This window comes from Castor canadensis, chromosome 5, assembly GCF_047511655.1.
Source record: "Castor canadensis chromosome 5, mCasCan1.hap1v2, whole genome shotgun sequence".
Classification (NCBI taxonomy): domain Eukaryota; kingdom Metazoa; phylum Chordata; class Mammalia; order Rodentia; family Castoridae; genus Castor; species Castor canadensis.
In genome coordinates, this window is record NC_133390.1 from 36,537,502 (window position 1) to 36,552,067 (window position 14,566).

The following is a 14,566-nucleotide window of genomic DNA, read 5'->3' on the forward strand; positions in this document are numbered from 1 at the left end:
CACCTTTTTCCTTTATCCCCCTCTCCTGATTCCTGGATTAGTTTCAGCAGGTATCATTTTTGCATTTACATATATGTGTACACACTTTTTCTCACTGTATTCACTCTCCTACTCCCTTTCTCTGCCACTCTGCTTTTCCAGTGGTGCTAACTTCCTCCCCTGGGCAAGACTTGTTCCACCCTCCTCTTTTCCAATTGGTAGAAGATAAAAGATAAAAACATGACATTTTTGCTTGTTTGAGATAAAAGTAGCTGCACAGAGAGTTTACTTGTTATATATGTATTATAAACCAATTGAATTATCTCCTCTAATTTTCTTCATTCTACCTCAGTCCTTTTCTTATGATAGTTCTAGCCAGTTTGAAATTTCTATTTTCATTCTTGTATAGAAAGTTATATCAACCATATTCATTCCTGTGTAGACAGTACAGCAACCATATTCACCTTCCAAACTTCCTTCTTTTTCCCTATACCTTTCATATGTAGCTGCCCATTAGCATGATCTGCTTTTCATAATATTATTGTATTTGTATTAGGTCTATATTTTACCTATATGTGAAAACATGTTGCTTTTGATCTTCTGAACCTAATTAACTTCTCTTAAAATTATTTTCTACAGCTCTACCCATTTACCTGTGATGGATAAAATTTCACTCTTTTTTATGGCTGAATAAAATTCCATTATATATAAATACCACATTTTCTTAATCCATTCATCAGTAGTGTATGTCAATTCTTATTTCATGTATTTTTCAGGAGGAAAGTGAAGTGAAAGCTATATATATATACTTTTAATCTCTAATTAACTAAAGCAGCAATAATTTAATTTTGTGGCAGCAGCTAATAATCTATTTGAAAAGTATTTGAGCTTAAATATCAAAAAATGAAAAGATTAAATTACATTTTAGGGTTACATCAGTGAAGTTTCAATCAAGGAAAACAGCAGAAGAATTAACAAAAGTAGGTTAAATGTTCAATATTGGACAACACATACTTTTTAAAAAATTGTGCTTAGTGGGGGGTACATTTTGTCATTTATAAAAGTTCTTACAATATATAAAATATATCATACTTGAATTCTTCCCGTCCACCATTCTCCTTTATCTCACTCTACCCTTTTCCTGGAATCAACAGGTCTCATTTTTCCATTTATATACATGTGAATACAGCATTTGCACTATGTTCACCTTCTTATACCCTTCCCTGCCTCTTTTCCCCTCTCACTGGTACCACTCCTCTGCAGGACCTGGTCCACCTTCCTGTTGCATGAGTTTATAAAAGAAAAAAAAGACAATTTTGTTTGCTTAAGATAGCTACACTGAGTTTCATTGTGACATTTCCATGTATTTAGGTATTATAACACAAATTGGTTCATCTCCGTTTTCCTTCCTTCTACATTAGTTTCTTTCTTATGGTGGTTTCAAAATTATATATTCATTCTTGTATAGACAATACATCAACCATATTCACCTTCTTAACTTCCTTCTTTTTCCCTATACATCTTGTATGTGACCTCCCCTTAACATGACTTGCTTTTCATAATATTTTTGTATTTTTAATTGGTCTATATTCCACACAAGAGAGAAAACATGGCTTATGGCCTTCCAAACATCCCTTAAGATGATGTTCTCCAGTTCCATCCATTTACTTGTAAATGACCAAATTTCATTCTTCTTTGTGGCTGAATGGAATTCCATTGTATATAAATTCAACATTTTCCCAATCCATTTATCAGTAGTGGGGCATCTTGGTTGTTTACATAGGTTAGTTATTGTGAATAATGCTGTAATAAACTTTTCAAACTATACATCTGATGAGGGATTAATAACCAGAATATACATGAATTAAAAAAACTTCACTCCTCAAAAATCAATGACCCAGTGAAAAAAATGGGTAATGAACTGAACAGAGCTTTTTCAAAGGATGAAGTCCAAATGGTAAAGAAATTCATGAAGAGAGTCTCAAAATCCCTGGACATAAAGGAAATTCAAGTCAAAACCACATTAAGATTCCACCTCACTCCTGTTAGAAGGCTACAATCAAGAACACAAACAATAACAAATGTTCATGAGAATGTGGGGAAAAAGGGACCCTCATATACTGCCGGTGGGAATGTAAAGTACAACCAATATGGAAAACAGTATGGAGACTCCTCTAAAAACTAAAAATCTATCTGCCATATGATCTAGAAATTCCACTTCCAGGAATATACCTGAAGGAATGTAGGCCAATAAAGGCACCTGCACACCCATGTTTATTGCAGTGTTACAGACCACATGTTCTTAAAAGTGAATTTGACATCTGATAGAAAAGGACAGCTAATATAATAAGCTTAAAATGACAGAGGTCACTATTGGAAGGTGATCAGGAAGTATGAAGAGGTCTGGTAGAGATGAATCAATTTAGGTTGTAATACACATGAGCATGGAAGCAATGCTAGGAATCTGTATAGCTATCTTTATCTCAAATTAGCAAGAATGCTATGTCTTTCTTATTATTGCTTATGTCTTCTCTTCAATAAAATTAGAGAAGAGGGCAGAACAGTTTCTGCCTGGAAGCTAAGGGAGTGGGAGAAAGGGAGGGGAAGTGGCAGGGGGGAAAATGGTCCAAACAATGTATGCACATGTGAATAAATTAATAAATAAACAAATAAATAAAATAAAATAAACAGGAAAAAATAATACATTAGTCTAAAACATTAATTAAAACTTTGGTTTATAAACTCCAAAAAAAGAAAATGTGGTATATAAACACAATAGAGTTTTACTCAACCATAAGGAAGAATGACATATAGTTTGAAGGTAAATGGATGCAATTTCAGGACATCATGTTAAGTGTAGTACGCCAGGTTCAGAAAGACAAAGGATGTATGTTTTTGTTCATAAGTGGAAGATGGATATGAAAGATAAACTTATACAAAAAAACAAGCATGAGCATATACAAACTCATATGTAGAAGATATTTGTAAGAGTGGAACACGGGGAAAGACGGAAAGGAAAAGAGATTGGTAAACCATCAGTAATATTGTAAAACATAAGATCTGTGAAGGTAGAAAATATAAGGATATGTATTGAATGATGTTGAAAAATAGGGAGTGGGAGATAAAGTAGTAATGGAGAGTAATGGAGGGGATTAAATGAACCAAAATAAAGTTTACCCACAGTAGGCATACATTGAGAAACCCCATTGAACAGCAGCTTCAATATTAATAATGAAAGATAGGACTGTAAAATAAGTATTGTGTTTATGTAGGGGGTACTAGCGAGAGGGGAATGGGGAATGAAGGAGACTAACATAAGGGTTAGTCCATAAGGATTGATGGACTTCATGCACTTATGTGAAATAGAATAAAGAAAATTCCTGCAATTGCTTCAAGTGAAGTGGGGAGAGGGTTGAGGGGAGAGAAAATGAGGGTGATGTAACTAATGTACAATATAAGTCTAATCAGAAATGTCACTATAAATCCTGCACCAGTATAATGAATATATCATATAAGGAACAATAGGTCTGAAAATAATACATTTAATTTTTTCTTACTAAATATTCATGAAAGTAATAAGTGGATAAAAAATAGTTAAACTGAAAAACAATATAAAAGATTGCACCTCACTCTTGTTAGAATGGCTAGCATCAAGAACACAAACGACAATAAATTTTGGCAAGGTTGTGGGAAAAAAGAAACCCTCATGCACTCCTGGTAGGAATGTAAAATTGTACAACCATTATGGAAAAAAATATGAAGATCTTGCAAAAACTGTAAACAGAACTGCCATAAGATCCAGCAATTCCATTCCTAGGGATATATCTGAAGGAATGTAAGTCAGGTACCATAAAGGTACCTCCATACCCATGTTTGTCGCAACATTATTCACAATAACTAAGGTAAGAAAACAGCCAAGATGCCCCATCACTGATGCATGGATTAAGAAAATGTGATATTTATATACAATGGAACTTTATTCAGACACAAAGAAGAATGAAATTTTGTCATTCACAGGTAAATGGATGGAACTGGGGAACATTATTTTAAGTGAACTTAGCCAGGTTCATAAGGCCAAAATTCATATATTTCATATGTAGAATATAGAATATATTTATACGGTACAAATATTTTGTACACATATATATAATTTGAAAAATGATACCTGTTTTAACTATTTCAAGAATGGAGGGAAGGGGAATAAAAGAGATTGGTGGACAGGGTGAATTGAACTATGATATGCTTGATATTTTGTAAGAACCTTTGTAAATTCCACAATGTGCCACCACTCAGCACAACAACAAAGATTAAAAGAGAAATGATTGAGAAAGAAGAACCACAAGTTTATCTCATATTTTTCTGCACCCAAAATTACCATAATGATTTCATATTTTCTTTTATGAACCTCTTTGTCATGTTATGAAAAAAGTTAATAGGAAAAGTTTTTATTTCTTCCAAAACATCATTCACTTCTACGTTAATATCCCTTTTTCATTCCTCTACCTAAGCACAAACTTCATATGTGGTATTTTACTCAATATCCTTTGTCTCACCGTATTTAATTTTTTGATGAACATAGTCATTTTATTATGAACAAATTAGGGTATGCTTTTATTCTACAATATTATGAAATATCTTATATCATACACTTATGAGAACACATTGTATTTCATTATATAATTATTGTTTAAGTTTTTAGATGCTAATTAAGACTATTAAATTCATCATACTATAAGATTCATGATTCCAATTGTGGCGAAAAAATTACCCTTTTAATTGAATTATAAATACCAGTAGAATTGATAGTTGCAGAATGCAGTATACATACATACTAATGTAGAAAGAAGTGTATTTTCATAATTCGTATAAATTAATTGAATAAGCATAATGTAATTTGCTACATTAGGTATAGTAGCTCAAATTTTACCACATTACTATAGGTTTGTCATCTAATTTTTTAACTAAATATACAATGACTTTTTTCTATTTGGATGTTTTTCATGAAATGAGATTTACTTTTTCTATGTAAATTCCTATCTGTTGTAGATTTTATTGAACAAAAGTGAATGTTGAATAAAATGTAAATATTAAGACGCATCTCCCAAAACAGTTTCTCAGTGAAATAAAAGTCCAAGGTAAATAATATAATCATTTAATTACAATAAACTACTTTTCATGTTCTTTGAAGTTACTATTTATAGTTTGAACTTTTACTAGTTTTGAGTTCTTGATATATTTCCAAATCCATAAAAGTTTTTAAATATCAAAGTTTTTGCTTCTTTTTAACAGTGAGAGTAGTAGATATTTTCGTGTGATATTAAAACTTTTCTGAATGTTGATATTAATTTATAGATGATAATTATTATGAAGTAATGAGATTGTATTATCATATGCTTTTTACAATAAATACTTAATAAATATTTCCCAATCTATATAAAATTAAGGAATAATATTATATTTTCCCATATCTACTTATCACTATCAATTTTTTCATCCTTAATATGAATTTGTTTTGTCAAAAAGAACAATCTTGCTTTTCTATATTTATCTACTTCTCATTCTCCGAGTGTTCATGCTTTGATGAAAATCAAAACTGGATTAAAAGCACAGGCAGCACAAAAATTAAAGTCTTAATGTTTTCCTTTTTGTTTTACTTCTTTTTTTTTCACTTCCCTCCCCCCGCCAACTGCTTTCTTTTCTAACTCCTCCTGGGTATTAAATTATGTGTGTGGGGGGGTTGTTTGTTTTCTTTTTTATTTTGCTATGTGTTATTTCTTTTTTGTTGATACTTTTTGGGTTGACATAAATATACCACCTCCAAATTGGCAGCTTTAGATAAGGGGATAATTTAGAAGAGGGAAAATAAGTGTAGTAAGATGTTTTGGGGGCATCTTTATATCAATAGCCTCCACTCTTTCCTTTAGCTGGGTTAAATTCAGACCAATTACACCTATTTGTCTTAACACTGACATTTTATAATGACATTTCAGTATATTACCAGAGATCCTGATAGTGATACTGTAGATTAACTTAATATTTTAATTCAACCTGAAAAATTTCCTGATCACCTATTTTCTCTGTGAAATAAATATAGAGATCATTTGTCACCTGTTTATCTATGGCACTTAAATTATTATAATAAGACAGGAATACATTTTTAACACTTGTTAATATACCAAAAACAGTCACATTGGTGGGGAACATGCCATAGTCACTGCCCAGTGAAACATAATATACTTAAAACAGATTAGAACAAGTTAGAGGAGAATTTCAGAGTGATAAATGCTTAGGAAATCATGTAGGAGAGTTATAAATATGGTCTTGTTTACAGATGAAGCAAGAAGGGAAGAAGCCAACTAGCAAAAACCTAAAGATATTCACAAAATCAATTACACATAAACTTAATCCTTAAAATGCAAAGATTAAGGAACCAAAAAACATGGAGGAGAGTTTTCCAAAGATAGAGAATCATAAGAACAAGCATTCAGAGGCTTGAGAACAGCATTAACGTAAAAGAAATGAAAAAAGTTTCCAGTGGTTTCATGGAATAAGTAATTTTAAGCGTTTTTAAGAGGAAAAACAATCAGTCAGAAATCAAAGCTAATTTTTGAAGCCATATAAATAAAATTTGAATTTTCTTCTCAGTTCACTGCTTTATAAGCCTTTTAGGAAAAACAATGAGTGTTGTAAATTGGAAAGGGTGATTAGGTCTTGAATATTCTAAAGCACTCAAAGAAGAGCTCACTTATTAAATGTGTTGTTTTCAAATAAATACAGAAAACTTGTATTTATTAATGAATTATTAAATTGGTTACTTTATAGTGCTAAGAAAAAATTTTTAACCATTTTATTTTTTAATAAGAGAATGAAACATATAGAATTCACTCAAGACCTTAGTATGTCTTTGAAGATACTGTCAAGGAAAAGTAAATCAATAAGAGTTAGAGTGCTAGCCTAGCAAGTATGAGCCTCTGAATTCAATCTCTAGTACAACATTAAGGAAGTAAGCCAGGGCCACAGCCATTGGAGACTATATGTCATGATAACCATGACTTTTACTTTTAGGTATAGAAGATTAATCTAGAGAAATGGTGTAGTAAAGTTATACCATTAGCCTACATCAACTCAGTAGTCAACTGCCTCTGATTCAGTACTGGCTTACCATATGACCATCTGTGAAACATAAAATCTCAGTGATTGATTGATTGATAGATTTGCCTAACATTTAAAGTCTCAGTGCTCTTTTCTACAGAATGGAGATAATAGTAAATACTTCACCAGAGGATGATTTTCAGTATTAAGCTACTATCTATAAATATCTTAGTGTGTATAGTGCAAGGAGAAGCAGGTATAGGGTATGCTAGGAGGATTTACCTTGGAATGAATGATAATTTATCATATTAATATGAGTATGATACTAGTGTGACTAATGAGTATGTTTAAATTCTTCAGTATATGTGTATTGAATCTGTTTTATGAGTAATTAATTATTTAATGCCATCTTAGACTTTATTGCCCAAAAAGAAAATGGGTGTTAGTATTAATTATGGCTGAAGAATGGGCAACATTGAGTGAATCCTTAGTAAACAGAGGAAAGTAAATGACTGCCCTGTATCAACACTGCTGCTAAATTATCACTCTCAGAATGAAAACATTTTGGATAATAAATTAGTAAGCTTGAACATGTAGTTTTCAGAAATAATAATTATCAATAATAGGCATGTAGTCATTTATTGATTTACACATCTTATAGTTTAAATCCTAGTTTTTCAGTTTCCTAAGCTTTACAGCTTATAATTTAAGTGGTTTGCTAAAACATGTGTTCCCAGGATGATGTGCTACCCTCACCAGACACCCAAAGCAATGAGGATCCCCAATTTCAGACTGGAACATGAATAATTTTTTTTCTTTTATAAGTTAGTGGTCTTTTTTCTATAAAAGTTATAGATATTTTATGGTACTAAAAGAAAGCCAACTGAAAGATACAGCAGTAAATGTCAATGAAAACCTTGAAAGTCAAGTACACTCAGATAATTAAAATTAAAATCAAGAGTAGATGATTCAAGAGATACTGATGAAGAATTAATATGGATTTAGATTTTATTATGGTCCAACACACTACAGCTTGGGCTGTCAATGGTGGATTTAGATTTTTATGGGACAATGCTTGAGTTTATTTTTATCTGTAGTTCAATTAATGTTTGCTTTATATATTGCTCCATTGTTAGGTGTGGATATATTTAGAATTTTTATTTCCTGTTGTAACATTGACCCCTTTATCATTTTACAAGGCCATTTATTTTCTCTTTTCATTGATTTTGACTTAAAATATATTTGATCTGATACAACTATGGCTACCTCTTCTTTCTCTTGGATCCCATGTACATGGAATACCTTATTCATTCCCTTTAAGGATATTATGTGTATTCAGAGAGTTGAAATGAGTTCTGAATAGTTGGATTGTTTAATTTTGCTTTTGTGGTACAGCAGGTTTCAATTCAGGGTCAAGCAGGTGCTCTACCACTTGAACCATGCCCCCATCACTTTTTGCTTTAGGTATTTTTCAAATAGGGTCTCACATTTATGCCTGAGCTGACCTTGACCTCACTCCTATTTATGTGTGCTACATAGTTGGGATAGCAAGCACATGCCCAGCTTTTTATTGGTTGAGATGGATTTTCACTCATTTTTTGCCCAGGTAGGACTTCAGTCATGATCTTCTCAGTTTCTTCCTCCTAAATATCTAGGAATACAGGTATGAGCCACTGCAAATTACTATGATCATATTTTTTGATCCATTAATTCACTCTATGTTTCCAAATTAAAGAATGGAATCTAAATACATTTAACATGAGACCTAATCTCAGAATAACTCAGTAGAAACACCAGAATCAGTAAACATCTCTGTCATTACCCTAAATGTACATGGCCTTAACTCTCCCATCTAAAAACACAGATTGTCAGATTAGATCAAAAAGCAAAGTCCAACAATTTGTTGTACACAAGAAACACACCTCACAACCAAAGACACACACAAACAAAAAGTAAAATATTGGAAAACAGAAGCAAGTAGGATTAGCTGTTCTCACTTCAGAAAAAGCATATTTTATGCAAAAAATCATCAGAAGAGCAAAATAATGTCACTACATATTAACAAAGGGAACAATTCAGCGTGAAGATATTATGGTTCTAAATCTATATGCACCAAACACCAGAAACACCACATTCATGAAACAAACACTTCTGAGCTTAAAGGAACAGATAGGACCAGGTACGATAATTGTAGCTGATCTCCACACCTCACTCTAATGAATGTACAGAACTTCCAGACAGAGATACCAAAAAAAAATCCTAGAACTAAACAATACTTGGACAAAATGGAATTAACAGACATATATACATTGTTACATTATATGAAAGCAGATTACACATTCTTCTCAGCACCCCATTGAATGTTTTCCAAAATAAACCATATCCTAGGTTATAAACCAAACTTCAACAAATAACAGAAAAATTGCAATAACCCATTGCATTCTAACAGATATCAATACCAAGTGAAATCACAAAACATTCAAATGCATGGAAATTGAACACACTTTTAAATGATCAATGAGTGGGTAATTGAAGATACCAGGAAATTAAGAAATTCCTATGAATTTCTTATCATATCAAACCAAAATGAGGACACATGTTACCAGAACATGTCAAATGCAGCTAAAGCAGTCTTAAGAGGGAAGTTTATAGTCATGAACACCTACATCAAAAGAACTAGAGATATCTCAGGTAAATAATTTATGATACATACCAAACTCCTGGAAAAACAAGAGAAAACTAACTAAACCACAGTAGATGAAAAGAGATTATAAAAATCAGGCAGAAATCAATGAATTACATACCAAAAAAATATATAAAATGAATCGTAAAACAAAAAGCTGCTTCTTTGAAAAATAAACAGGATCAATAAACTCTTAGTTAAATTAGCTAAAAGTAGAAAGGAGAAGAGTTGAGTTAATAAAATCAGAGATGAAAAAGGGACTATTACCAAAGACATCAATGAAAGTCTAACAATCATATGGGAATATTTTAAAGACCTCTATTCCTACATACTGAAAAATGAAGAAGAAATAGATAAATTTCTTTACACAGATGACTCACCAAAATTGAATGAAGAGATTATTGAAAACTTAAACAAATCTATAACAAGTAATGTGATTGATATGGTTATAAAGAAACCTGGTTATATAAAAAAAAAAGTGGACTTTTCAGCAAAGAAAAGACCAGGTCATGATGGATTCACTGTTAAATTCTACTGGACTTCAAAAAGTCAACAACAATGCTCCTCAAATTATTAAGTAAGGTAGAAAAGGAAGGAATATTGCCAAATATTTTCTACAAAATCTGTATTGCCCTAATACCAAAGCCAGATAAAGACACATAAAAGAAATAAAGTTATATCTCATGTCCTGCATGAGCTTGTCCTACAAACCTAACTGTGGATGAAGGAGATGCAGAAAAAGATAACAGACAGAAGAACAAACATGCATAAAGCTGGGGCCAAGAAGACTGGGTGCTCAGATGGAGATGCAACAGCCCTCATTGCTTCTTTTCTCTTTTATTATCTTAATTTACTATGCTTCTTATCTCTATCTTTATTCTTTAAGGCCTTACTCCTTTATAATTCTTTAAAACCTTGCTTCTAAAGTCTTCTTTAAAACCTTTTGCTTCACTATTCTTTAAAACATATTTCCCTAGACTCACTCTGTCCCATGTGTTCTCTTAGCTATTCTTTAGCATAATCTCTCTTAAAGTCTTTGCCCCCAGACTTGCACTGTTCAAAGTTCTCTCTTTAGCTTTCTTAAAGCCTTGGTGCCATGTTCTCTGAAGCTTTTCTTTAGCTTGGCTTTTCTAAAGTCAATGTATAAATTTTTCAGTGCAGACTTGCACTGTCCCATGTTTTCTCTTTAGCTTTCTTAAAATTTCAGCCCTCAGGCTTGCTAGCAATTCCCCTTTAGCAACTCTCCTTCAGCAATTCTTTTTCCCCCTTCAGCAATCTTTTCCCTTCAGCAATTCTTTTCCTGTCCAAAAGCCTCCCACACCAAAAAGCCAAAAGCCCAAAAGCCAGAAAACCTAAAGCCAATAGCCTTCCCTATCAAAAAGCCAAAAAGCAAAAGCCCTGTGTCCTCGTTCAGTGATTATTTTATACCCAGTTGTAAACCTGTGGAGCAGCGGTTCTTGGGGAAGGGCAGGACATTGTAACAAGAGAAACCTGTGTTCCTGCCCCTCTGAACATAAACAACTTAGGAGAAGCATCTGTTCTGCATCTTCCTCTTCTGTGGCTGGAGCTGTGCCAATCTCGGCCTATAGATAAACATCTTAGAAAAAAGCAGTTGAGCTGCATCTTGCCTTGCTTATGTCCAGTTCTCATAGGCTTCTCATAATTTTCTCTACACAGCTATAGGCCAATATCCTTGATGAACATAGATTCTAAAATCTTAAATAAAATGTTGTTAGATAACAGAATCTAACAAAACATAAAAAAGATCACACACCATGATCAAGTAGCTTTCATTCCAGAGATACAAGGATCACAATATTCACAAATCAGTAAGTGTAATACAACACATAAACAGAATCAAAGACAAAAACCACATTATTATATCAATAGGTGCAGCAAAAGTTACAAAATTCAACATCATTTCATGATAAAAGCCATGAAGAAATTAGGAATAGGAGGCACATTCCTCAATATTATCAAGGGAACTTATGACAAACCTAAAGCCAATATTGTACTACATGGGGAAAAACTCTAATATCAGGAATGAGCCAAGGGTGTCCACTCTCTCCTTTTTTATTCAACAATGTTGGAATGCCAATCTAGAGTAAAAAGACAGGTGGAAAAAATACAAAGGATTCAAATAGGTAAGGAAGAAGTCAAATTGTCCCTATTTGCAGATGATATGATCCTATACCTGAAAGACATTAAAAACTCAACCAAAAACACTTTCAGCAAAGTTGTAGGACTCAAAATCAATACATCAAAATCAGTAGTATTTCTATATACAAAGAGTGAACAGTCTGAGAAATAAATAGGAAAACACTACCATTCATATTATCTGCCATTAGCATTTTTAAATGACAGCTCTGGTGGAATGTCTCAGTCTTTCTATCATTTTTTAAAAATTTTATCATTTTTACATGAGCTTACATGTGAATACATTATTTGGTCCACCTCCAACCTTCCAGCTCTCCTCTGAGCAGAGCATGTTCCACCCTCTTGCTCCCCAACTTTGTTGAAGACAAAGCAGAAAAGATAATAAGAAAAACAAGGTGCTTTTTCTGGTTTGAGATAATGATAGCTATACAGGGAGATTCCTTGTGTTGTTTTCATGCTTATGTGCATTACTACCCAAATTGGTTCATTTCTACCAGATCTCTTTACTGCTTCTTAGTCTGCTTCCTATAGTGGCCTCTGACAGTTAAAGATTACAATATTTGCTCCTCTACAGTGAGCACACCAATCACAAAAATGTGAGTTTTTGGTTTCCATAATTTTCCATATCCCTCTTGTGTAAGGTCTCCCCTTATTGTGTAACCTGTATTGAATAATATTACACATTGTTTTGGCTCTATAATCCACATATGAGGGAGAACATAAGATTTTTGTCTTTCTGAGCCTAACTTTGCTTAAGATGGCGTTCTCCAGTTGCATCTATTTACCTGGGAATGACAAAATTTTATTCTTCTTTGTGGCTGAATAAAATTCCATTGTGCAAAAGTACCAAATTTTCTTAACCTATTCATTGGTAGTGGGGAATCTTGTCTGTTTCCATAGCTTGGCTATTGTGAATAGTGCTGCAATAAACATGGGTGTGCAAATGCCTATATAGTAACCTGAGTCACATTCCTTTGAGTATATCCTTAGTAGTGGTATTGCTGTATTGTATGGCAAACCTATTTTTGTTCTTTTAAGGAGTTCAGTTCTTTGTCCTATCCCCATTTTCTGAGGCTGGTTCAGTGTTCCACCCTACCCCTACTGTTGGTGGTAGATTACAATTCATTCTTCATGCTTTTCAGCTTTGTTCAGGTGGAGGGTCCAATCTGCCCAGGGACTCCTGCTAGGGATTTTGTACCTGGGGTGGGTAGTGCCATCACTGTGGTGCATGTTGCTCACCTGTTGGGTCTGGGTTCAGTGCAGCAGGCCATAGGTAGACTTTCCATGGGTTAGGGGTCCTGCATGTTCCAGAGTTTGATTCTGGTTGATGCTCTATCTATCTTCTGCTTATTGAAATAATAATAAAAAAAAGGAGAAATGGCCAGGGGGCTTTTTTCCCAGGGTAGACACAATACTGACTGTACCATGCAGGGATTTTTCCCTGCTGTTTATAGGTGCAATTAAAAGCTGTTTTAAGGCTCAGTCCTTGAATTTTATGTCCACCCAATGTTTTTTCAGTTATTATTTTTGCTAGAAATAATCAGAATTACCCAAGTGTAGCTCCCATGTACTGAAGTGATTTCTGGCATCATGGAGCTCAGGAATTCTTATTCCTTATCCTGTACACCATCTTGGGTCCCTCTACTCTTTTCATTTCTAAAAGGATAGCAATGGTGGATACAGTATTTTCCGTTCTTCATTCGGAACGAATGTGTTCCACTCTCTCTTGGCCTGTAAGGTTTATGCTGAAAAGTCTGCTATCAGACTAATTGATACCAATTGCATGTTATTTATTTCTTTTCTCTTGGACTCTTGAGAATATTCTCTTAGTAGTTACCTTTAAGAACTTAATTACAAGAAGACTTGGAGTAGGCTTGGTTGAGTTAAATCTGACTGTTGACCTTTTTATTTCCTCTATGTGGATATTTGTATTCTTGTCTAGGTTTGGAAGGTTTTTGTTATTTCCTTTAATCATCATTCTGCTCCTGTGACATTTTCAAATGCTGTTTTCTCTTTTATAAAACTTATTTTTCTTTTCTTTTTTGTTGCAGCATCTTGTTACATGGCCTAGAAATACCTGAAGCTCAGCTTCTGTAGTGCTGAGATTACAAGTGTATACCAGCATGCCTGGATTTTCAAGTCTTTCTTAAATTCCCAATAACTTAAGGATTTGTTATTTTAAACCCCCCCAAATTTCTGAAACTTTCATCATTCCTGTTGTTATTTTAATTTTCATTCCTCCATCTATATATTTTTAAGTAGCCTTTGTTAAAGTGCATCAGTTCTTTCTTTTGTTTGACCTGTCCTACTCTTTATGGTGTCCATCACATTTTTTATATCACTGCATATGTTTTTAAGTTTAATCAATTTACAATCAATTGTTTTTAATTGTTTCTATCTCATTAAATTTCTCTGTTAACATACTGAAACTCATTAAGTTTCTTTAAAGAGCTTAGAACCTCTTCAGTTCTCTCTTTGAGTGTTTTATAATATTGATCATTTTCTGGTCAATGTGTAGTTTCTGGCATCTTATTGCTGAGATAAACTCAAGGCCTAAGACCAAAGCAGCCAGCCAAGAGAATGATAGACTGATCATTCATGTTTTTTCCTCGTACTATGGATAAGGCCTTTAGTTTCTTTGGGTTGCTTAGTCTT